This window comes from Camelus dromedarius, chromosome 13 (assembly GCF_036321535.1).
Source record: "Camelus dromedarius isolate mCamDro1 chromosome 13, mCamDro1.pat, whole genome shotgun sequence".
NCBI lineage: Eukaryota > Metazoa > Chordata > Mammalia > Artiodactyla > Camelidae > Camelus > Camelus dromedarius.
In genome coordinates, this window is record NC_087448.1 from 2,133,079 (window position 1) to 2,158,007 (window position 24,929).

Consider the following 24,929-nt stretch of genomic DNA (forward strand, 5'->3'; position numbering starts at 1 on the left):
TCCATCAGCTTTCCTCTCGTGCTTAGCCGGATGTGTGTCCCAGGCTCTCGTTCTCCCCCGCCCAGCTCTGTGTCTTCCTCCTGAGAGTTCTGGCTCCCTTGGCGGTGTTTAGAAGCCAGGAGGCGGGAGCTGTGTGTGCTCGCTGCTGCTGTGATGGCATCGCTCGTAGGCTTTCCAGTGGTGCAGTCAGCAGCCACGGGTAGAGACTCTGACGAGGGAACTTTTGAGAGGAAAATTGCATTGCTGCCAATTAAAAATGCTTTTAAAGAGTAAAACTTAATGTACTCTTTGTGAGTGTGGCAGGGTGATCAGAAGTCTGTTCCTGGCAGGTTAAGCCTTCTATTGCTTCTTTATCTGTGCTGTCCTGTAGAGCAGGGGGACCAGCTTCAGCTCCTAGGCCATCTTCTTCACGCCTGTAGCAGGTTCGCGGTCTTTCTCGCCATCCAGGTGAACTGCGGCCACACCTGGTTGACCTGGTCAAGTATTTTAAACCCGCAGCTGCGTGTGGGGCCGGAGGAGAAACGCAGTTATTCTTTAGCAGGTCTGTGTTCACTGTCACCCCCAGAAATAGGCCACGATGTTCTGGCGGCCAGAGCAGTTACGATTTCTGGCTTCGCAATGACGGTCTCCCACTGGTGTTTCACCAAGTGTGCGAGGTGGCTGGGCCCTTCCACCCAGCCTGGGAACCTCCTCAGGTGGTTCTTTCTTTCTGTTTGCTCTGGACCCTAAAATATGAGCTGTTTGGTACAGTTAGTTCAGAAGCTCCGCCTAAAGGCCCCTGGAGGTTGGCGTCCCCTGTCAAAGCTGATGGGGACGTGCTGGGACCTCTAGGACTCAGGGCTGCCCTTTGTGCCTCTGTCCCCTTGGATGTCACCATATGACGTGGAGATGTGGCCAGTCCTTGCGAACTCGGTTTGGAGAGACGCAGCCGGGTGCCTGCTGTGCCCTAGAAGCCAGCTTTATTGCCATGCTTTCCGAATTGTCTCTGACATTGGTTGTCGTAAATACATAAAATAATGTAAAAGAAGGGGACTAACTGCTTTTTTCCAAATGTCCTTCATTTCCTAGATTCTGTGTCCGTTGAGGCCTGGGAACTATAGGCCCCAATCTCTTGGCATCGTTCAAAGTACTGTAATGGCAGATTCTCCCCTACGCTACAGGAGAAATACAGGTGCTCTGAGGTTTAGAAGGTTTTTAGTTCAGTTATTCTACAGTTTCCTTTATTACTAAATTATCTCATAAGTAAGACTTTTTTTTTAGCATTTGCTTTGAGCGCTGGGGGACAGGACAGACTCATTTTTCTGACGTCAGGGAATGGGTTTTTCCTGGATGTGAGCTCACTTTCTGAAGCTCTTAAAAAAATTTTCAAAATTTTGGCCATCGTTGCCTTTGCAGAAATAGGTCCTGCACAACACTTTCCTAGGAGAACTTTTCTGAGTGACTCAGGTCGTCTGGCCCCCAGGAGGTGAGCTGCTGAGGTCTGTGAAGGTGTCACTGTGCCCTCGGTGAGCTCGCACTCCGGGCTGTCGGACTGCCACCCTGCTTTTCCCCCTCCCGAGCTCACTTCGCGTTTCCCACTGCTTCACGCAGCCCCTCCCCCCCGGTTTAACCCACCCTCCACGGGACGATCAGGCAAAGAGGGGCTTGCTGAGTCGGCCACGTTCCGGGGTGTCTTCAGCAAGTTGTCTTTTTTAACTGTCACAGCTATTTTACCAGGAAGCGACCATTCCCACTTCCACCGCAAGAGTGCTGGAGTCCGGGAGGTTACGTCACTTGGCCATTTATGCCCAGCCGACATTTAACTGAGTTTGTGAGCCTCAGACCATTTTCCCCTCGCACACCACGCTGAAATCTTCAGGGGAGGTCACGTGTCAGTTACTCCGTATTAAGCGCTCACTTGACTTGGTGAGGACGGCCGCCTTCTTCCAAGGGGACCTGGTCCTGCCAGTTCTTTCCCTGCACATCCCACACTGCCCCCTTCCCACCCGAACAGTCCCTGTCGTCTTCTGCATCCTGGGTCAAGTCCAAGCTCCTAAGCCCGGACCTTCAGGCTCTCGAAGGCCATCGCAGGCCCTGGAGAGCCATTTGTAATTCGCCTGCCCGTTCTGTGCCGGTGTGGCCGGGCCTGTCCCTGGGCTGAGGGCACAGCCAGCACCTGCCCTCCGCCCTGCCGCGCAGGCATCTCCATGGTCACCGCGGCCAGCTGCTGTGTCTCACGTGGCAGTCTGTTGAACTTTTCTCCTGGCACCAGATGCGTGAGCTTTGTGACAACTGCTTTCCGGGACACTTAGTTGCTTCGTTCCATCTTGTTTTGGCATCTGTCGTGAAGGTGCTGACCGCATGACAAGTCTAACGCAGGGTTAATGGATACTGTTTTCTATGGAAGATCTTAAAATCCTGCCCTAATGCGTATTGCCCTAACTGCTGATGTCTGGAAGTATGAAATACAGCAAACTTTATGATAGCCATGATCGACTCCTTGCTAACTGAGCTCCATTTGCTTTTGATGCTCCAGCTACAGATCAGTTTTCTTTGTCTAAGCGTTTCGTAAATGTGTGTCTCTGCAAACTTGGAGAGCAGGGAGCTGGCTTCCTTTGCTGGTGCCAGGGAGCGCCTAGGGACTGATAAGGGCCACTCAAGGGAAAGCAGGCTGCAGGCGCAGAGATGCTTTGGAAAGATTCCGCATGTGCTTCCATTCTCCTGATAGAAGATGCTCAAGGCATCTCAGCTCGGGGATGCACTCAGAGGACAGCCGTGTAATTCAGGAAGCGTTGAAGAAAGAAAAACCACCTCCATCTCTGGGCTGCGGGTGTTGCCAAGCCCCCAGGCAGGGTGACCCTTTTAGGTTGGGACTCCCCAGCGACTTGCCACCCTCTCCCCGAAGTCCCCCCTCTGTCCGCCTTTGAGGTGCTGATGTGCGTGTGGCTCTGCCTCTCCTCTCTCTGCACACCTGGAGTTGGGACACGCGCCGTCCTCCCCTCCCGCCCCGCCCGCTGGGAGGGCTCACTGGACCTCAGCAGGACGAGGTCCTCTACATTGCAGGGGGTGGCAGGGAAGCCAGCGCGCCCGCTGGGTGACCGGAAATCCTTTCTCCCGTGGCCGCATTGTGTCATTTGTGCCCGCGTCAGCAGCCACTGCCCTCGCTGCCAGGTTTTCTTTGTGGCTAATCCCGAGCTGCTCAAAACGGCGAGCTGTGTGGTGCTGCTCCCCGCAGACCGCACCTCTGCTGCCTTCTATGCCCTTCTCAAAATTTGGGGTTCCTTTCCAATTTTCCACCGTATCCTACTTAAAAAGGACATTTTATTTTAAAAATTGAAACATGGAAAAGTTGCAAGAATGTTGAAAATAAACTCCTGAAACTTCGCAGCTCGACTCATCCGTTGTCTACGTTTGACACATTAGTGTTGTCTCTCTCTCTCCTGCTCTGAATTGTTGTTCCTGTTCCTCTCTGCTGAGCCATTTGATCCAAGTTGCAGAAGTTGCCCCCTCAGCCGCTAAACACGTCTGCCTTCTCTCCAGGGATAAGGCTGTCCTTCTACTTAAGTGTAGTCTATTTATTAAATTCGGGAAATTTAACCTGTTGCCATTCTGTAGCCAATATCCTGTCCTTTTTCAAATTTTGTCCATCAGCCATACTGCCCTTTGTTGCCCATCTCCTGTGGCCAGTGTCCCGTACAGGATGACACGTGCACTCAGCCACACTTCAATGTTTTCCTACCCACATCCCGCTCAGGGACCATGCTCCCATCAGCGTGACTCCCGGGCTGGCACGGGGACCCTGGGATTGGACCCTTGTCTTGCCTTTTGTGCGGTATGATTCAAAGTGACAGTGACGGGCCTGCGCAGGAGCTGGCCGGGACTTGTCCGCCTGACGGCACAGAGAAGGTCATGATAGCCTCTCTCTGAGTCCTCGGGTGCTGCCTGAAGCTGCTGCTGTTGTGGACGCCGTGGCCCATCGGCCTGTCCGTCCATCCCCAGACTCTGCTGCAAAAGAGCTGAAGCGGGGAATAGCTTTCAGCGCTTTATCTGGGTGGCGATCTTTTGCTGTGTAGGATTTCCCCGGTGCTGCCGGTGCGTGACTTCATTCTTTGGGGGATGCAGTGTCCCCCTCGGTCCCTTGCTTGTGTGCACCCCGCTGGGAAGGTCACTCTTGGCGTCTGTCCTTTGAAGGTGGGTGTCTGGGACTGTCTCAGCACCAGTGCTGGCAGGAAGGTGGGCACCCCCAGTGCAGTCCCAGCAGGCATGTCGGTTTCTGGGGTGACTCTCAGGAATCCCTGTGGAGTCTGCCGAACCTGGTGTTCAGTCTAAATCTGTTTCCTGATGATGAAGGATGGTTCTGGCTGAAACTGAATTAAAGCGACTAGTTCCGCTCCCAGAACCCAAGATTGCCAGCAGGATGACATGCTGCAGGAGTTCACAAAATACATCTTTTGTTCTTCTCATTTCCTCATAGGATGTGCAGAGAGGTAGGGGCTACACACAACCTTTCCCTGATGCCCTGAAAGCCGGAGAGGGGGCTGTGTCCCCTCTGGTCGCCTTCATGAGGACCGTTGGCTGAGCTGTGCCCTGGCTGTCTCAGCGGGCTCCGCGGGCTCCCCGTGAGGCTCTTCCTCACCTGGGTGTGGGTGATCCTTAGGGGTCAGTCACCATGACCTTTGCTGAGAGCCTAGATGTTGTGTGACTTCCATGCCGATGGGTTGGGGGAGGGCGTCGCAGTCTGGCTGGTGGCACTGGCTCTCCTCACCAGGCACTTGACCCTCTTGGCATTTATGACTTACCCCAGGCCCTCGTGCCCTCGCTGGTGGACTCCGGCTGCCTGGGCTGGAGAAGGGTAGACTCCGCATGGGGAAGGAAGCCAGGTTTTCTCGCGGTCCACCCCTCCTTCTCACCTTCCCGTGATTCCCCACCTCCCTGCCTTTCATCTCACTGAACGGAAATCAGAGCACGCTTCACTCGCTCCCAGGTGTCTTAATGTGAACTTGAAACGTTTGCAGTGTAGCTGAGAACCGAGACGGAGACGCCAAGCTCTCCGAGTCCTCTGGGGGGATGTCGGTGGGCCGGGGCATCTCCTTACTGCTGGCATTAGCTCTGCAAGGCGGGGCCGGTGGTCCTGCACGTGCTGGTTCTTTAGGGACTGACTGGGAGGGGAGGAAGAAGAGTCTATTAAAACAGAGTAGGGACAACAGGGAGAAGTGTAGAAAGGGTGCTGAGCGCATCTGGTCCAGGGGCCAGCATCACGGTAGCTCTCAGCTCTACAGGACCTCGACCCCCATCAATGCCGGAGAAATGGGGGAGGGGGGAGGGGGGAGAGGGGAGAGACAAGGCAGAGAGAGGGAGGGAATTGCATTAATATATTTGAGTCAAATCAGTCTCCTTTAACAAAAATGCATCTTTTTTTAAAATTGAAGTTACAGTTTTTATTGTCAGTTACCATGTGTCAGTTTCTGGTGTGCAGCACAATATCCCAGGCATGCATGTACACACATGTGTTCGTTTTCATATCCTAAAAATGCATCATTTTGGATTGAGAGAATTTATGGGACTGGAGTTGCAGTTTCTTGATCTAGTCAGAAAAGGGAAGCAAGAGGGTGCATCCACTGACGTGCTTACCCTTTTGCTTCCTCCCCTCCACCCCCCGGCCGCTCCTCTGCCCATCTGAGGGGTTGCTGGGCGCTTGGTCTTGGCGGTGGGCTGCAGAGGGGTGCAGGGACAGCTGTGTTTTCAGCTCTGGGCAGAGACCCGAGCAGCCTGGGGATTTGACCCGGCTTCTCCAGGGGGTGGAACTGATGGTTCTCTGGGAGTGGCAGGCATGTCATTGAGAGCAGGGAACTCACATCTGTGGTTTGTACCTCCTTGAATGTCTAATCCCTGTCTGGCCCTCCCCAGAATGAGGATCAGCTCTGTGGGCCCGCGACCTCAGAAACTAACCCTGTCCTGTGGGACGTGCAGGTTGGGCACCAGCTCCAAGCTCAGGCTGAATCCCTGACCGGGGACAGGGTGGAGGCTGCGTTCGAGAGCTTTCTGTGGGGAAAGTCCTCTGCTCAGCGAGCGCACAGCTGCGTCACCGACGTGACTGCCAACAGCACCGGGGATGAGGGTTTTCTGAACTTGGTCTTTGGATTCAGCTTTTACAGATGTGTTGGCACCAGAAAAAACTCTGACCTACTTTTTTTTTTTTTTTAAGAATAATAACCACTTGTGGGGAGGGTATAAGCTTAGTGGTAGAGTGCATGCCTAACATGCATGAGGTCCTGGGTTCAATCCCTAGTACCTCCATTAAAAATAAATACATAAACCTAATTACCTCCCCCAAAACCCCCTAAATGAACAAGCAAAAAAAAAAGAAAAAAGCAAACAAAAACTTCAAAAAAGATAACCCCTCAACTGTTTAATTTTGGGTTTTCCCAGATCCACTGTTAGGAAGTTATTTTTACTTGCTCCTAACACAGATAGTCCCAACTTTTACACTTCTTTGCAGTTTGTAAAATAACCCTACGCAGTCGTGATAAGAAATGATCCGCAAAATAGTGTACCATTTAGATTATTGCCTTTGCGCTTGCGTGAAGTACACCATTGGTAATACTTCCATTATCCCACACAAGAGGCAGAATTTCATTCTTCATTCATTCCATTCATTTGAGAGAGAACATTGGTTTTCTGTTTTGATGGTGGAATACCGCAGGGCTGCCCGTTTTAATGTGGGCTCCGCAGTCGGCTGGGAGGTGGAGAGCTGGCCCTGTTCCTCCTGACGACCTGCTTTGCATTTGAGACGAGAGCGACTGGGTGGGTTTCCCACACAGCGCTCTGTTCTCCCAGCTGAACTCCAGGTTCAGACCTTGAAGAGCCGGGTCACAGATGATGGCACTCCTGGAGGTCGGAGTCTGCCCCGAATTCCCCGGAGATCTTCCACTTTCTTTGCCTGGGGGGTTTGCTCCCTGGCTTGGGCAGAGAAGGATGGACCGTGTCCTCCTTAGCTGCGTGTCCCTCAAGTGCTCTCCACTGAGTAGATGCTTTGCAGGCGGGTTTGAAGACACTCAGGCTTCAACCAGAGAAGGCTATTGGCTGGGGAGAATTTGGGTCATTTGATTAAATTTGGATTCACAATTTCGAGTGTAGAGCTCTGGCCCACTCTCTGCGGCGGGAGCTCCCTGACACTCGTGGGGTTTGGGGGGGTTGTCTGTGCTCGGAGTTGGGGGGGTTGGTGACTCTCTGCAACACTTAAAATGAAACGTTGAGTTTATAACCCAGTCCCTGACAAGAAAGGCATCATGCAGGAGACAGACTCATCGGGGGAAATCATTAGGACTGAGTGGAAAATTCGGAAGGGCAGTCGATTGGGACCGCTGGAAGTGTAGGCCCTTCACCTGGAAATTCCAGGTAGCTGATAGTAATTTGTGCGGCTCAATCAGGAGACATGTGTTTCCCCTGCAAATGCATTGTTTATGCTTTCCTCCCCATTGTGTAAACTCAGACCCCTGGGTCAAGTGCATGGAATTTCCGCTGCTTTGTACAGTAATGTGACTGTGGGCTGAGAAGCCTCTCAGAGGTTGTTGATCTCTGCGGAGTTTTGTCCAAATAAAGACTAGAATTCAGATGGGGACGCAGACACGAATTAGAGCTTGGACTCCCGGGCTTCAGCTGTGCACACGCAGGGCTCTGCCGAAAGTACCTGCTGGTTCCGACTCACCCGAGAGACATCACCGCGCCCGCTGGGGAGTTTGGTTAGGGCTACTTGGGAGGCGAGCCTGTTCTCAGGCCCGCCTTTTTGATGTCGTCCATCAGGACGATGGCAGCTTGCTGTGGGATGAGTGGGGGCCCAGGATGGGGCCGCGGTGTGGCTGTCAGCCCCCAGCCCCGGCTCTGCTTCGGGCAACTTCAGCACCTCCCAGGGCTTGGTGAGGATTAAATGAGAATCTGTGGCTCTGGTTCTGAAGTGCCCACAGCCCACAGTAGGTGCTCAGAAAGCACTGCTCCTCCCCCTTCCTCCTCTGATGCGGGTTCAGTGGTGCACACTCCATTCTGCTGGACTCTGGGGTACCGCCTGAGAGAAGAGCAGCGGGGTGACGTGGGTGGAGGGGAGTGTGGGCCCCCATGTCCTGGCCTCCCTCCTTTTTGCAGCCCGTCTGCCCTGTGAACCAGCCATGTGGAGGGTTTGACATGAGTGTCCATCACTCTGGAGACAGTCGCAGGTCCCCATGGTGCCTGGGCAGTGGAGAAGGCTCAGATGCTTTTTGGACCAGCGTGGAGGTCCCTGCTATGTGCTGGGCTCTGGACGAGGCTCTGGGGATGCACATGGGAAGAGATGTGTGTGTGATCAGGAGACAATGTCTGGCCAAGTGCCCAGGTGTCCCTCACGCCATCTTGCTGTGGCCAGTCACACAGGAATGGAACACAGATTTCAAACAGCATGACTCCCAGTGATGACACTCGGGCAAGTGGCCAGGTCACCTCTCCCCTGTGCAGATCCCTGAGGTGTGTCCCGATTCCCTGCGCGGCCGGTCCCCTCTGGGTAGTGGAGGCCCTTGGAACCTAGAAGCATCCGCGCTTTACTAAGAGTGATCTAAATGGAGCAATCCATCTACATTTTTTGTTTTTTTCAATCTGCATTTTGTGTCTTCCTGGTTGGCTCAGGGAATTCAAGTCTTACACAAATTTTGAGGAATTTGAGGAGACAGTTGATTTAAAGGCGAGAGTGTCCTTGGGCTGCAGGAGTCACGGAAGGATCTCTGGGGCTTTCTTCCCCTGAAAACAAGAAATGGTAGCACTTCAGAAGAACGTAGCCAGAAATAAGCAAGTGGGTCCCCAAATCTGGTTGGTGGAAAGAGAGCAGACACCCACACCTTTTTTCAGACAATCTGAAACCAGAAGCCGACAGCCGAGAACTTGACTGTCAGCTTCTAGCTGAGGCCATCCTTTCCGTGGGCATGTGGAGGGGTCTCAGTGAGCCAGGGAGGTATGTGGTGGGCACTTTGTCTCTCGTGATTGGCCTCATTCTCAGCTGGGAGCATTGCTGGTAGGACTCCGAGAAGAGATAGCGGAATTTGGGAAGAAGCTTTTTTTCCCCACGTTTTTTTCCTTACTGCGGTAAAGCACGCCTAGCATAAAATGCACCATCTCAACCGCGTGGAGCTGCGCAGCTGAGTCACCAGTACCACTGTTTCACGCTGGAACCCCACGTGCATTAAACGGGGAAAACCTGAGTAGTCTGCGTCAGCAGGAGGCAGCCACGCACACTCCGCACGCGCCTGGGGGGAGCTCAGGAAAGACGGTCTCGTCCCCTGTTCTCCTGGTGGTACTTGGTTCATAGTAAATATGAAGAAGAAGGATGCTGGAGTTGCAGAAGTTAGGGGCCCGTCCTTGGTCGGGGGAGGTGGTTCCTGGCAGTCCCATGGGATGCAGGCTTGGAGGAGGAGGGTGGCTCCTGGCTTCAGAGCTCAGGATGGAGATTTCAGGTTGGGTTGCATGGTGACCCGGTCACAAGGGCAGCAGCATTCAGAGTGACTGGACACCGCTGTCTGCCTCACACACCTGAAAAAAGGAGCTGCCTGGGAATGTGACACTTTGGTCGATGGCCCTACCTGCGTGGTGTTTGCCAGTTGACAGTCACGGACCTCTGGTTTCTGGGGCCATTACGTTAACTTCATTCAACTCAAATGGCTGATTTGTTTTGCTTTAAAATGAACACGATCAACTTTTGCTTTCACTTTTTTTTATGAACCCAAAAATATGAAAATGGTTCACAGACGGTCACCCCGTGAGCTTTTCCTCTGCTAGGCCCGTTTCCTGTCTAGTCAACAGAGTAAAACACAGGAGGAAAGATGGACAGATTTGATCCTACAGCTCCACAGGCTAAAATAAGATTTCCCATCACGTGCTCTGCTCCACCTAGATTTTGTAGACAAGCCTTTTAAAAAAAAAAAGCATTATTGTTGGTGGAATGCTTTCAAGCAGTTTGTTTAGATTTGCATGAAGTTTACGGGAAACATGTCATGTCAGACGAGAGAGTGAATGTCAGTCGGTCGCCAATGGAACCACCTAATTAGGGCCAGCGAGCTGAGACAATACAAACGGTCAAGGCTGGACAGATGCAGGAGGTGGAGGAGATGATGATTTGTCGGAAGGAAAACAAGATCTGGAGCATATGGCCTTCAAAAGGTACAGCACACGAATGACCAGGGTGGAGAGACCCAACTATGTGTGGTTCTGAAAGAGGTGTGAAGTGTGCACGTCTCAGGACAGGCTGCGGAGGCCGCCTGGCTCGCTCCAGGGGTGGCGGGACCCACCCGGGCCCGGGGGAGGCTGGGGTGCCCAGATGCCAGACCGTGGATTTCGACGTGTTGTCGTGCCAGGCTCTGGGTGGCTCAGGGTTGCTGGTTACTGTGAACCAATACGTTGGTTGATAGATCAAAGCTGCGTGTATCCTACGTGCATTTTCCATTTTTCATGCTATGAAATGCAATTAAAAGCATCTACCTTCAAAACTATCCTGAACGTAACATAATCTTTACTTTCTCGAAGATACTTAATGCTTTAAGGATTTAAAAAATACGTATTTTGGAAACCACAGTGTATTAGCTTTCTTTGTGTGGTAAGATAATCAGAAGCTCTGGTTGAACTAAAATTGAAATCTGTGACTGGAAAGCAAGTATTATTTACTAACTTATTGATTAATTTATCATTCACATCAACTGTAATTCCAGACTGTATTTTTAATAGAGAGAAGGCACGTGGCTGGAGTAAACAGATTGAAGCATATTTCAAGATTCAAAGCATGTATCACTGTCTAAATTAATCTGGAGTCTGGGTATTTTGGGATACTAGTAAAAAAGTGTTGAGGTATCCACTCACTGTTACAACAGCCAGTCTTGTGTTTCACATGCTTGATGGTGAATTCATGATGTAGACGAGTAATTGTGCAGACGGGATAAATTTCACCTTGGAAGAGACACAGCCCAAACCGTGATTCACTTGTTCTCAGTCTGTTTCAGGACAGGTGTTGCAAGGTGGGGAAAGGAATTTTCAGGTTGTAGCATTCTGTCTCTCCAAAGCACACTTTATCCAGGTATTTAGGACTGAACTGTTATAAGGTCACAATGCATCTGGTGCATTTCAATCACACACCTTTTGATTTATGTAACCATTGTGACAAGGGATGTGCTTCTGTGAGTGTCCAGCTGTAAAGGCTTTTTCCCGTGAGCTCTGAGACCTCCCTCATCCTCAGTTGTTGTGTCACAGGACCTAACGCATCACAGGCAGGCAATCGATCCTAATTAAGTAGGTGAAAACCCTTACATTTATTCTCTGAGTAGCCTGATCCAAACGATAACTCAGTTTCTTTAATGGCAGAGACAACTGGACTTGCCTGATTTCAAAACAAGTGTATTTCCAAGTCGAGAGTTCTGTAGAAATACACTGTGAATTAATGTAAAGAAAAGCGAGTCTGGGGTTTAAACAGTTTCGCCATCATGAAGGAGTATATTCACGTATATGCGCTCACTGACACAGAGACAGTGATGTCTACTATCTTTTGTGAAAGTAAGTTCAGTGGCAACCCCTGGGCTTCTGTTAGAAACGACCACACACTAAACACATGGTTGTCTTGGAGCTTGTGATTCACATATTGAGTGGGATGCTGCTGACTCTTAACAAGAGATGATTTACAGCTCAGAGCCCCCTTGTTGATTCTGGAGAGTGGTGAGCGTGGACCCACACAAGGGGTTAGCGCTGGAATCCGGCAACTAGAAATAAGTAGAGACAAAGGCAGCCCAGAAGAATTGAGTCATCACCTGGCACTGTGTCTACAAATCATAAAGTGAATTGGAGGAGGAGGTCATTTTGGAGGTCAAATCAGGTATCTTGACGCAACGAAAAACGTACATTGATGCCACCCACTGTGGTTCTACTTTGTAAAGAGGGGAGAGGTGACCCTGTTGCCAGCTGTCGTGAGTTCGGCTGATTCCGTCACTGCGTTTTAATCCCTTAGGGACTTTACGTTTTAGGTCTTGTTGGGCGAGGCTCTCCTTTGAAAGGCTTTATCGGCTTTGGACTCATTCCTAGTAGCGTCTTCCCAGGGCTGGCCCGGCCCGCCGCGTCCGGCCCGTCTGCCCCGCGTTCCCCGGGCGCTGCGTCCTCTCTTTCGGTTCATTTGCTTTTGCTCTGGTTAGTTTCCCCTCTTGAAAAATGCCAGGTTTCCTCAAATGCGGAAATGAGAATGGACTGTTCTGGAAAAGAACCTCTACTTAGAAATTTACAGAGAAATTTGAGCTCTAGAGTTGGAGGTTTAGAGCGAAGACGCTAACGTTTTTCAGAGAGAGAGAATCCGCTGCCTTGCAGCCCATGCAGATTTTCATCAAAATGTGGGACTGCACTTAGTGACAGCTCAGGTGTGGCTCTGCTTCCCAGCAGGGTGAGCCTCACCAGAAGGTGGTCGCTCTGACTCGTGCCACCGTCCAGTCCGCCCGGACTCAACACAGATTCTCCTTTTTGACCGTCACTGTAAGTGGTGGCCAGAGATTTTCTAGGTGTTTCTAGATGTTAGCACTTGGCCATTAGGAACCATATTTTAATCTTGTAATAACCTTTAGTGGAAAAAATACGAAGACGAATACCTGTATATGTATGCGTGACTGGGACGTTGTGCTGGACGCCAGAAATTGACACATTGTAACTGACTGTACTTCAGTTAAAAAAAAGGGAAAAAAAAAGAAACCATATTTTAATTTCCACAGATCTCCTAAAAAACTCTCCACACTAGGGAATGGGGAAGTAAGTATTTGATGAATGTAAGTGAAAAATGCAGAAATCAGGGTTATTTGTGTATCATTCAAATTGAAGGGCCAAGAAATGGAATGAGCGATATTTTTCCTATTTTATTTATTTCATATTTATTTTTATAATAAATCACAGATGGCTTAAGCCTACTAAATTAAAAAAAAGTCTCTTGGAAAAGATAAGATTTTCTGAAGCTGTAACGCATTTTGATGGGTATTTGTCAATGGATTGGACCATTTGGTCTCAGTGGTTCCTGGTAAGCTGAAGGGCTGGTTTCTTAAGTGTTGGGAGCAGGGCCCTGCTCGGGGTAGGATGGGGCCCGTGGTTTGGAAACGTTGCCTCTGCGCCCGCTAACCACGTGCCGCTGACCCCGGAGCCTCACAAGAACCTCAGAGGTGTCTCCTGGCGCCTCTCACGCCCGCAGTGTAAATACCAGAGTGTGTCATTGAGAAGCCACCACTTCCACCAGCAAACTCAGCTTCCTTCTGTGGTTTACCCCATTTTTTTCCTCCTTTTTTTTAAACTGAAGTGTAGTTGATTTACAGTGCTGTGTTAGTTTCCCGTGCCCAGCACAGTGATTCAACTGTACACAGACATTCCTTTTCATACTCTTTTTCATAGCAGGTTATTACGAGATACTGAGTACAGTTCCCTGTGCTGCACAGGAGGACCTTGCTGTCTGTCTCTTCTCTGCACAGCAGTGTGCATCTGCAAATCCCAGACTCCCGACTGAGCCCTCCCTACTTCCTTTCTCCCTGGTAACCACAGGTTTGTTTTCTATGTCTGTGAGTCTGTGTTTTGTAAATAAGTTCATTTGTCCCATTTTTTTAGATTCCACATGTAAGTGATACCATGTGGTATTTTTCGTCCTCTTTCCAACCTGCTTCACGTAGTGCAGCAACCTCCAGGTCCATTCGTGTCGCGGCCCCATTTCCCTTCTTTTACTGTAAGTGTCAGGTATTCATTATCCCGCAGAGTTTATCACGTGGAACTTCTGTTGACATTCTGTTTGAGTTTTCAGGCCTGATTGTAAAGATACAATTGAAGTAGTGTTATCCTTGGGGAGTGATGCTTCCAGGGGAGAGCCCTCTGGGCCTGGAGATCTGTGCTGCAGTGGTTGAGAGTCTGTCATTTATAAGGCGTGTACATCCTCGCGTTTATTTTTGTTAAGTGGCTTTACGGATGGGTCTGGTACTTGAGACTGAGCAGAGTTATGGAGATTACACTTTGGCTTCGTTCTGGCTGGCTGGGATGAGTCTAGACATGAATACTGTTCCTCAAACACGTCCCCTGTGGGACCAGAGAGGTGAGCAGCTCTAATTCAGCAGTGAATTCACTGATGTTATATTCTCTGTGTGACGTGCTGTGTGTTTACACTCCATCCTACAAGAAGGAACATCCATTTTTCTATCCTTGTGCCTGAAGCACAGCTTCCCTGTCCTGGGGTGGGATGTCAGTTGCCTCAGAGGGGCCCGTGGACCTGCTGTGGGGTGGCCGGATCCGCGCTCCCCGCCGCACCAGCCAAGGCTCCTGGGCTCCGCCCTCCGCAGATTTCTCAGCATCCTCTCCCTGCTCTGAGTTTGGCTCCCCCTGCTCCCTCCTTCTGGCATGTCTGCCATCATGGGCTCGGGGGTCACACCCATGGTTCAGGCTCCTTCCTCCCTGGGTGCCCCCCTTCTTCCTCCATCACCCCTTTCTCAGGGTGTTCCAGCCCGTCCCAATGACATTTCCTTCTCGGGCATCTTGTGTTTTCACAGCAGTGGTCACAGCCCTCTTTCCCAAGTCGTTTAGTTTTATGTGCGTTTTCCTCCGTCTAGACTAGAATACACTTGAAGGAAGGAAACCGTGCCTCGTTCACCACCTCTGACGTCACCTGGAACAATACGTGAACGTCAGGCAAGTTTATTGTCGTGTCACCAGCTCTGGCAGGACAGTTCCCGGGGGAGGGGGTGGGGTGACCGGCTGAAATGAAGCTTGGGGGGGTCTGTATTGCTTCTTGGGCAAGGATTTACGTTACTTCCTGCATCAGTGAATATGATCATGAGTTATATGAGGTTTGATCAAAAAAGGAGAATCTGAGATGTGCTGTTTGACAAATAAAAGATCTTTACATCAGGGTTGTAGGATTCACAGTAGAATTACCAGCTAAGAAAGTGAAAACCTGCTTTTTTCCCACCGAAAAATACAACATGTCGCGTTCTTTCCTTCCCTCACCTCCCTTCCCTGCCCTCCCTCCAGTTTCCCATTATTACTAATGGGAAAATCACCGACTCTCCCATCACACCTGCCAACCTAAAGGTTGAGAATTAAGTTTTTATTCAGGGACCTTACTGAGAACTAGAGCCGGGAGACAGCCTCTCAGGTCGCTCTGCGGGCCTGTCCCAAGGAGGTAAGGGAGGAGCCAGGATACACAGGAGTTTTTGTTTGGGGGGAAAAGACACTTAGGCATCAAGACATCAAAAGAGTACAGCTAATCACAAAAAACAGACACCTCGTATTAATGATTTTAGTGCTTTTCTATGTGTGGGAAGATGCAGAGTCTGGGCTCATTGGAATCATTCCTCTGATGTGCATCTTAACTCTCTAGGGCGCGCACCCTGTTCTCCATCCTGAATCCTCTCCAGGTGCCCTGTGGGTGGGGGAGCATGTTGGCTACAGTGGCTGAAGCTTTCATGGCTGCAGCATCCTTTGTTTACTGAAACGGCAGGCATTTCGTCCACACACCCACTGGAAATCCCTTCCTCTTCTGCATTTAACACAGGTCATCCCTGCTCTGTTTTCTCCATCGCTTGAACCCTGCTGGCTGCTCCCGAGGTTCAGCCCTGTTCCCTCCTGCCACAGCTCCCTCGTGGGTCTCCCAACTCCCGCTCCCTCCTCTCTCTGATCTCCTTCACACAGTGGACTCTCATTGCTAAAATGCAGAGAAAGGGACCTGTCTCCCTCATTCAGAACTTCTAAATGCTCCAGATGCTGTCCTGTTGGAAAGAAATCAGTTTGGCTTCCGTTCAAGGTCCGCACGGCCTGCGTTCTTCCAGCTTCTGTAAGGGGACTTTCTCCAACACCCTCACCTGACTCTCCTGTCTTGGCCCTTCTCCATGGGCACAAACTTTCCCCTCTCAGAAGAGGTCCATACCGTGTGCTTGGTCACCTTCCTGCCTTAGGGTTTGTCCTGCAGGGCTCAGGGCTCCTCTGTTAGTGGTGAGCTCCCTGAAGGTACCTGTCACCCTGTTGTTCTCCCAAGGACAGGGACAGTGCCCCACGCAGCGGACGTGCTCATTAAATCCTTACGGAGAGAGGGAGTCACAGCCCGACAGCCAGTGCGCCCGGCCGCCGCCCGCCCCGCAGTCCCACGGACAAGAAGCACTTACTGCCCGCTTTCTAGAAGAGGAACATATCCTGTTAGGATGGGAGAGAGAGAGCGTGGGGCGGGGGCGGGGGCGGTCCTGGAACCTGGGTCATGTTCCAGCCCTAGACTGCAGGAGGCCGGGGACTTCTGTAACCTGGGGAGAAGTCAGCAAGGATTTATTATATTTAATTGTTTCAGTTGGTAATCCTGTTACCCCTGGTTTAATTAAACTGTTTGAGTCTCCTGTTGGTCATACTTGTAGTATTTCCTTCGTCGCTTAGGCTTCTTCTGTTTCCATTTTTAGTATGTTACAAACTGTAGGGTCCTGAAAGGATCAGGCAGTGGGACACAATAGGATAAACAGAAAATTGACCCCACTTTTGAAAACCCAGAGTAAAGCCATCTTCACACCTGGGGGCTTGTCACCGGTCACTTCCCGAGAGCAAGTGGAGCCTTCAAGGTGTCTTTTTAAAGATAGTCAATATACAGGGAGGGGACAGCTCAGTGGTAGAGTGTGCACTTAGCATGCACAAGGTCCTGGGTTCAATCCCCAGTACCTCCATTAAAGTACATGAACCTAATCACCTCTCTCCCGAAAATAAAATATAGTCACTATCTTACAGTGACTTCTAATGGAAAAGAATATGAAAATGAATCTACGTGTGTGTATGTGTGACTGAAACATGATGCTGTGCACCAGAAATGCACACAATGTAAATGACTATGCTTCAGTTAAATAAAACCCTAAAACACACACACACACACACACACACACACACACAACGTAGTCTGGTTGATGGGAAAGCTCCTCGGCGCACACCGCCGCTGACAGCTGTCTGGGAGATGTACGCAGTGCAGCCGTGACAGACCAGACCGCCCGCGATTCCTCACTTGCAGTGCACTTCCTGGGTCCCAGAGGGAGACGTGTCAGAAGCTCACTAGCTGTTCTTCTGACTTACCTTGTAGACCTGGTGGGGAGGTCTTCTGAAGCTGTGATGCAGACGAGGCCTCGGAGTGGGGTCAGAAGCACTGCAGCCATTCTTCAAGGGCAGGGGGCCATCTCTAATTCCTTTCTTGACTCCTTGCATCTTTGCAACAGTATTTTTAAGATAATGTGTTGACATGATGTTGCTAAGACCATGAAACAAGTATGTTAAAAGAGACGTGTGAATGTGGGATTCACGTACGGGGTGAGAACCAGAGAGTCTCTGTGAAGGAGGTCAAAGGGGGAGACTCTGATAAGTTTTGCAGCAAAACCCAGTGGGTCACGGCCTCGGGGTGCCCTGCCTCCCCCCAACCCCGCCTGGCCCTTTCCTTCCCTCCTGCCCCTTCCTCCCACCCCTCCCTTCTTTCTCTCCCGTCTCAGCCCTTTGAAGCAGTCTGACACAGGGCATGTCTCCTACTCCAAGTGGGTTTAGTAATACTGAAGGGCGTGCAGAAGGTGCATTGGACTGCTGTTTCAAAACGGAACTTAGAGATTCTGTGGGCAATACATGCAGCCTCAGAATTCACCCCCCCCCGTCTGTCTCAGGGACTAGCTCTTACCCCACCCTCCCACCTGGCACCCGCGCCCGCCTCCCGGCGGCTCCCGCCGGCCCTCCCTCATCCTGCCTCTCTCTTCGAGGGCACACCTCCGTGGCCACTTCCCTTTCTAAGATGCTTCTTGGCTCTGCCCTCTGACCACGCGTCCTCCGTCCCCACCCCCACCCCCACCCCAGCGCCCTGTGCCCTCTCGCTGGGCTTGGTCTCCTTTGCCTCTCTCTTCACTGCAAAGCCCCCGCCCCATGTCCACCTTCTCTGCTGGGCCAGTGCCCTCCTCTCTCACTCCAGCAGGACCACCTCTTGGCTCCCTGCGTCCCTCAGATGGGGTGTAGGCTCCTCCCCAGGGGGTCTGTGGGGCTCTGCTCACCGTCCCATGAGATGCCCTGTATCGCCATTTCTCACTTTTCCGTCCCGCTGGCCAGCGCGCTCAGCTGTGCGTTCTTAGCGTCACGGCGGGTGGGGGGTGCCAGCCCTGTACCAGGTGCGCGATAGATGCCCAAAGCTTGTCACCTATCAGGTGACAGATGAGCACTTGGGCAGAGGCTCAGTGAGGGTGAGTGCAAGGCCCGGGGCTCCCTGTGGGGCTGGACTTGGAAGTGGAAGTAAGAAGTGAAGGCCGGTGTCGAGGGGCAGTGGCCCAGCCGGGCTGGGGTGTGAGGCCAGATTCGGGCTAACAGAGCCAGACCCGGGGGACAGGGAGTAAAGGCTAGTTTGTGTTTGGGAGCCGCAGGTAGAGGAAGGGCGGATACCAGCTCGCAGGGACCACGCCACGTGCTTCAGTGCGCTGGAAGAGCGGACGGTTTTCCAAAGGTGGGGAAAGAGTCCAACTGACTTTCACGCCCGCCTGGGTAAAGTGGGCCGTCCTTCCAGGGGTGGCTGGAAAGAACAAGTTCATGGCTCTCTAGGGACGAGGCGAGTCGATGTGGGAGGCGGGAGGTGGGGGAGGACGGGGTGATGGGTCTGCAAGGCAGGATGGGGGGGGTGAGAAAAGCAGTAAGGGAGACTGCAGCGAGAAGCTCCAGGTGAGACGCTTACTGACGGAGAGCTTCTCCTCTGAGCGTAGGAGTTGCGAGCCCCTGTAGGGCCAGGGGCCTTTCGGGCCTCACACTCTCCCAGTGGTCACTGGCTCTGGGAGAACATTCTGGAAGCGGCTCAGGAGGCTGACCCTGGGCCTGGAAACTTGCCCAGATGGACTCCTCCGTGTTTGTACTTCAGGCCAGTGAGTCAGAAGCCACCAGGGAGCCCCCATGCTCCCCCAGCTCAGGTCTCCAGGCAGCGTTTCCACCCTCGACCCAACAACTGGTTTCACACGCGGCCATCTGAACCACTGTCACGTGGCCACGAATTATAGTCACATCTGTTTGCAGCAGGACAGCCGATGGCCTGAAGGGGAAGTGCTGGACTTCTGCCTCACTCCCTCTGGTCCAGGCCGGTCCCCTCCCCCGCCCCCGGCCCGGCCAAGGACATGTGACATCCGCCCCCACTGAGTGGGAGAAAGGCAAGAAAAGAAATGAAAATGAGTCAGCCCAAATTGCTCAGTGGGGGAAACCTGAGAACAGAACTGCCCTCACATGTTGGTGGGCAGGGGAGCCAAGAAACACCCCCATTTCCTCCCGCTGTTTGCCGGGAGCCCCACCGGCCCCTGCAGACGTGGCCTCAGACGAGCAGCAGCCCAGCAGGCATCTCCCAGGCTCCGTTCTCAGTCAGACCACGAGAGAGGCTGCCCATCACAAGGCCGGCTTGCTTCTCGAATGTTTCATGCTTTTTTTTTTTGCCAAGAACATATCAACACTTGTGGTTGTTTTCACATTGGAGCAGAAGTGTTTTGTGAGCCTAAAAAGTCGTGGGGGATATTCTGTTTCCACGTTTTCCGTGAGTGACTGGAACAGAAATGGTATCTTGCTTATTAACTCAAGTCTTCCTGTTGAGTTAGTGATGAACGCTTATCTTCGCATCTCTTTTCTCAATGGAGGTGCTGGAGATGGACCCATGGCCTCATGCATACTAAGCACGCACTCAACCACGGAGCCACACCCTCCCCTCTTTTCACATCTTTTTGATCACATCTGTCTTACATGTATCAGAACAAAATGGTGATGACAGAGTGAGAAGAAAGCAAATGCAGATGAGACCACATGGATGGTGAGCTCCTTGGAGATCCGTCACCCTGAAGTCCACAACACCAAGCATGTTTTTGGAAGTTCGGAAACGCCATCCCAGCGTGTGCTTGGAAGAGGTGACTGCACTGCAGCATTTGGCCTATATTTTGCTCTCTGTTTTGTTACTAATTTTTAAATCCTATACACACTTTTTTTTGGGGGGTACATTTATGGAAGAAATGCGTGAAATCAGAAAGGCACAGCTCAATGCCTCTTGTCCAAGGTGAGCGTGCCCGTGGGAAAGAAACCCCGTCAGGAGCCAGGACGTTTCCAGAGGTCTGGAAACCCCTGGGGTCCCCTCGCGGTCCCTGACAGCCTGGGGTCTCCAACTTCATTTTGGTTACTTTTGAACTTGGCCTAAACGGCATCCCCTGGTTAGTCCTTTTGTGCCTGGCTCTGGTTTGCTCGGCGCCAAGCCTGTGAGACGCGCCGCCGCCGCGGACCTGCCTCCGTGTGGGGCGGTACCGCGCCGGGAACGCAGACCACTGTGTTTTTATTCCACTCTTTCAAGTCAGGCTGCTGTGTGCAGTGTTGTAGTAAACATTGCTGAGCATGCGTTTTTGGAAAAAATATTTACCGAAGCACAGCCAAGTACAGACATCGTAAGTTCATAGCTCAGTGAATTTTTACAAGTGTCACCACGCACCCTGGTCAAGCAGAGGATGTTCCTGCTCCCAGAACCCTTGCAGGCAGCGCCCCCGCAGGCCGCGCTCTTCTGACCTCCTCTGCAGGTGGTTTCGCTCGTTCCCTACCCTGCTGCCCCGTGGTGAGACAGGCGTGCTCTCCTGCAGGAGAAGTTTTAAGATGCTGTTCAGGGCAGTCCTCTCAGGGCAGGGGGTCCGCGGAGGTGTAGACAGCCATTGTGCAGAGCCTCACGGCCGTAAACTCACATTTGAAACGAGAATTACCGGGAAATAGCACATGGTAGTTAAAATCACAACCAGAATGGGAGTCAGGGCGTACATATTAAAATTCCCCACGTGTACTCTGTATTTCTTTATCATGTTTTAATATCCCCAAAGAGTGTGAGCTCATGGTGCTTTTTTGGGGGGATCATCTTTTATCTTCCACGCTAACATTTTTTAAGGCAGGGGGATGAAACAGAATGAAAAATAATAGAATTAAGAGGATGGAACGCCAGTGGCATGTGCTGAGGGTGAATGTGAAGTGGTTTCCGTAACGATGATGTATGAGCCTGTCTTGTGACGGACGTCTGCCGCATCCCTGTGGGGCAGGTGCCGGGAGAGGAGCTGCGGGAAGGCCGTGTGCTGCTCAGATCCCGGGGGTGCTGCCTGTCCGTGTTCCAGAGGGGAGGTTCTGCTCGGCGGCCGCACCACGGGGAACAGAAACTCCATGCTGGTTTCTGTACGTTTTCAATTTCTGCCCAGGGAGCCCTAAAATGCATTCCTCTGCCTCCGCCTACTTCTTTAGGGGGGTAGATAATTGGTCAAAAAAATCCCTGAAGAAAGGCTACAACCAGGAAGAAAATGGGGATGGTAATATCACCGCAAAACTATTCTGACATTTTGCACAGCGTAGAGAATGTGAGAAGGAATTTGAAAGATAAGCTGTTTAGACTTGGCAGAGCTCCACATGTCCCTATTTGGCGGGATGTGAGACACATAAAAATTGTTAAAGCAGGGATGTGAAAGGTCTATCTCCCAGCAGAGGCAGAAGGAAAAATCAGAAAACTGAGGGCTTCACTCTGTGTAACTCGTTTCACATATGCCTTCCTACATTAGACATGCCACAGTCAGCCAGTTAGCACGAGAGCGCATTCTCACACGCTCGCTCGCTCTGTCTTCACACACACACACACACACACACACACACACACACACGGCAGTCGACTTCCTTGGTTAAGTAAAAAGGCGCCCTTTAAATGAAATTAGCGCGACTTCACTCCCCCCATCCTCACTGAGAACTCACTTGGATGTTGAGAGGAGCCTTCTGTGGGACTGCAGATCAGAGAAGACCGGAAATAGGGTTTATTTCAAATTAAAATCATTGACCTCCATCGCCCCCCTTCCTTCTTTGGCTCTAGGGCTGTGTATCATAAATCTTTGGGAATTTTTAGAACATAACGTGCTTTATAGCCTTAATTCTGATGTTCAAGTCTCTGGAAACTTCTAATTGGGGCATGAAAGAAAATTTGAATGGTGTGAGTTGGACCATATCGTGGAAAGCATAAAGCGTCGAAGAGATGCTCCATTAGGAATGGCTTTGCCGTGCCTTTTGTGTTTCTTTCAAATTGTATTATTTGTTGGCGTTTAAAGTCGACCCCTGCCATTGAGGTTGTGTGTTTGCATGTGTGTCTGGCAGAGCTCACTGAGAACTGATGGGTGCTTTTTTGTTTCAAATATGACGAATTCAGGTCAGTTTCCATTTGGAGGGAACTCGTTATGCCCTCCTGGTCAGTTGTTGGCCGTCTGGATTGAGTTGGTTTTCATTAATTTTTTCCAGGCTTCTAGGGGCATAAACAGTGCTGTTCCCTCCCTGAGAGATTTCTAGGGCTCTCTCACTGGCCTGATTGACCCGTGTGGCTGTTGACCTTGGGTGGGCTCCCCTGTAAGATGGACCAAGACCCACAACTTTTGACCTTTGAGATCTTCAGCCACATTCCCCATTTCCAAATGGACACTGTCTTCGTGACCGACATCGTCATGAAGCAGGTGCCTCCCCGGAGGAAAGCACAGGCATCGCTCTGGGGACCTCGAGGTGGTTCACTTGACCGAGCTCTGGGGAGGGCGAGGCAGGAGGAGTGGGTGTGAGGACTTCACAGAATGTACCAGTTCTTCCCGCCCTAGAACCTGAGACGGACGGGATGGGAGCCCTGGACCTTCCAGGTGGCAGGGAAGGTGGCAGCCCTCGTAGACTCCCTCAGATGTGCAGCCAGCAGGGAGCTACTGGGGTCTGTGGGCCTGCATTCTGTCTTTCGATTTAGCCGAGAGGTCCAGATGCAAAATGTAATTCCTTGGGAAATCATGAAATTGGTGACACGACCTTTAACATGTTAGGTCACCGATGAAATTGGGAGTCTGAGTAAGCCATGCAGTTTATTTGCCCTTTCAAACAGTAATTCACAGCACAGGGTTGAGACTTGCACTACTTAAGGCTTTTATTTAATGAGCTCTTTCAAAATCACATCACACCAGATTGAAAGGGACACTCACTGGTGTCCTTGTAGCGAAGCGCCCCGAGTCACAGCTAAGTTGCTTCTGCAGGACAGGTCTTTGTATGACAGCAGCTGTAAAGGACCAGATTAGTGACATTTCAAAGTAGATTTTGTTTAACTAAATGTGCATCACATGATTTTTGTGTGTTATTCCATTTTTTTTAAACAGAGCCATTTACATAAAATTCCAGGCCACCCAGAATGTGAAATAAAAATCATAGTCTAAAAATGCCTTTTGTTCTGAACAGTTGACCCTGAGTGAGACATTTGTAGAACGATCCGTTCTTGGGAACTGTCTTCTAGGGCCAGAGGGGGAGTCAAACCTCCCACACGAATAAAGCAGACAAGGAGGCATGAGTGTCTTTTCTGGGATGGATTTTATTTCTTTCTCTTTTACTTGCTGCTGGCTGGTGGGCAGGTGAGGCCCTTGATTTCTGTTCACAGGACCTAGAGTAAGGCCTTGGTTTCCTTTCTCATCCCAGGCTTGCCCCAGTGGTGGTCATGACTTGAAGTGCTGCCCACAGACTCTGGGTACATATTTCTGTAGCCAAATTTCAAGAAGCAACTTGACCTCAGCCTCCACACCTGGGGCCCCGGGAGCCTTATCTGGGGTCCCTTGCAATTGAGGCATTTACTGATGGCTTAAGGGAACGATTCCAGGAAAGTCATGTTTATAACCTCCCTCTCACTGAGTGAACGTCAGCTTCTGAGATTCTATCATCATTTCAGAGGAGAGGACCTCAGAGTCCCTAGACGGTCCACTCCAGCCATTAGCTTCCCGTGCAGCGTGAAGCTCGGAGGAAGCCGTTGGGGAGCTGCAGGCAGAGAAGCCCAGGCCGCCTTGGGGTGCTGTGGGCCCAGCTAAGCCCGGGTGGAGGCTGGACGTGTCCCACGTGGACTGCGCGTATCAGCGAACCTTAGCCTGATTGGTCTTCCTTCTAGTTCCCATGGAAGGGGATGGAAGTTAGCAGACTTTAAAGAGCAGGGCGGGTTTCTGAGCCTGATTCAGAAGCGAGAGAGTGGTGGATAGGGGACAGTAAAGAGAGGAGGCCACCTGGAGCCCAGGTGGTCGGGGCTTTCTTGGTCTGGCGGCTAACCCGGCAGCTTTGGGCAGCTCCCGGGACCCCCCCCCCCCCCGAGAATCCCCCCTTCCCTGGCTGGTCTGGGGATCCGGGGTGGTCCCACGATCACTGGCCAGTTCCTTTTTGGGGTATTTCCCACTGTGCTGTGATGTAGTAACGTGTTGTGGGTTGACATGCCAGTGACTTTGGACTGTCATCTAGGGCTGTTATGTAAGGCTGACCACCACCACCACCACCACCACCACCAGAGCAACGGCAGTCGGGCGCCTGCTCCTCTGCTGCGTCAGTTCTAAGATGCCCATTCGCTGATGTTTGACCGGCTCTGGCATTGGGGTAGGTCCACAGTTGACGAGGTGCCATGGCTCCGTCGGTGATGCTTTTAGTTTCCTAGTCTGGCTTTTACAGCGGATGCTGTTGCAGATGAAACACAGTCTTTTTGAGGCTGGGTGCGGGGCTCTGGACTTGCCCCCCAAGTGCTCTCAGGGTGCAGGGGAGACCCACATGCAAAGGACTGAGAAACACGTGGCGAGTGTCACAACAGAGGCTCATGCTCAACACACCCTGGGCGCTGCGTAGGGACGGTCAGCCCGCTCCTGGGACCGCACGGACAGTGGTGCTGAGAGCGGCACGTTTCCCCAGCCCCTCGGTTCGTTCGTGTTTGTGCATTTGGGATAAACCTGGAGCACGGGTTTAAGACTTTGCCCTCATCCCTTCGGACAACCCTGCATAGTCACCAAAACCCAGATTCTGAAGCAAAACCCTGCACATGGATTGAGTTAAAGTGTAGGAGGTTATGAAAGTGCGTGCTGAGAGTTGCCTAAAGTCTGAGTCAGGGGAAGAAACAGGCCTGTAAT

General features: G+C 51.5%; 1 protein-coding gene across 1 annotated transcript in view; it reads left to right on the top strand.

Moving 5' to 3' along the window:
- Positions 1-24,929, top strand: part of COL4A1 (collagen type IV alpha 1 chain) — a 129,022-nt gene that overhangs the window by 24,343 nt on the left and 79,750 nt on the right. The window lies entirely within an intron of this gene.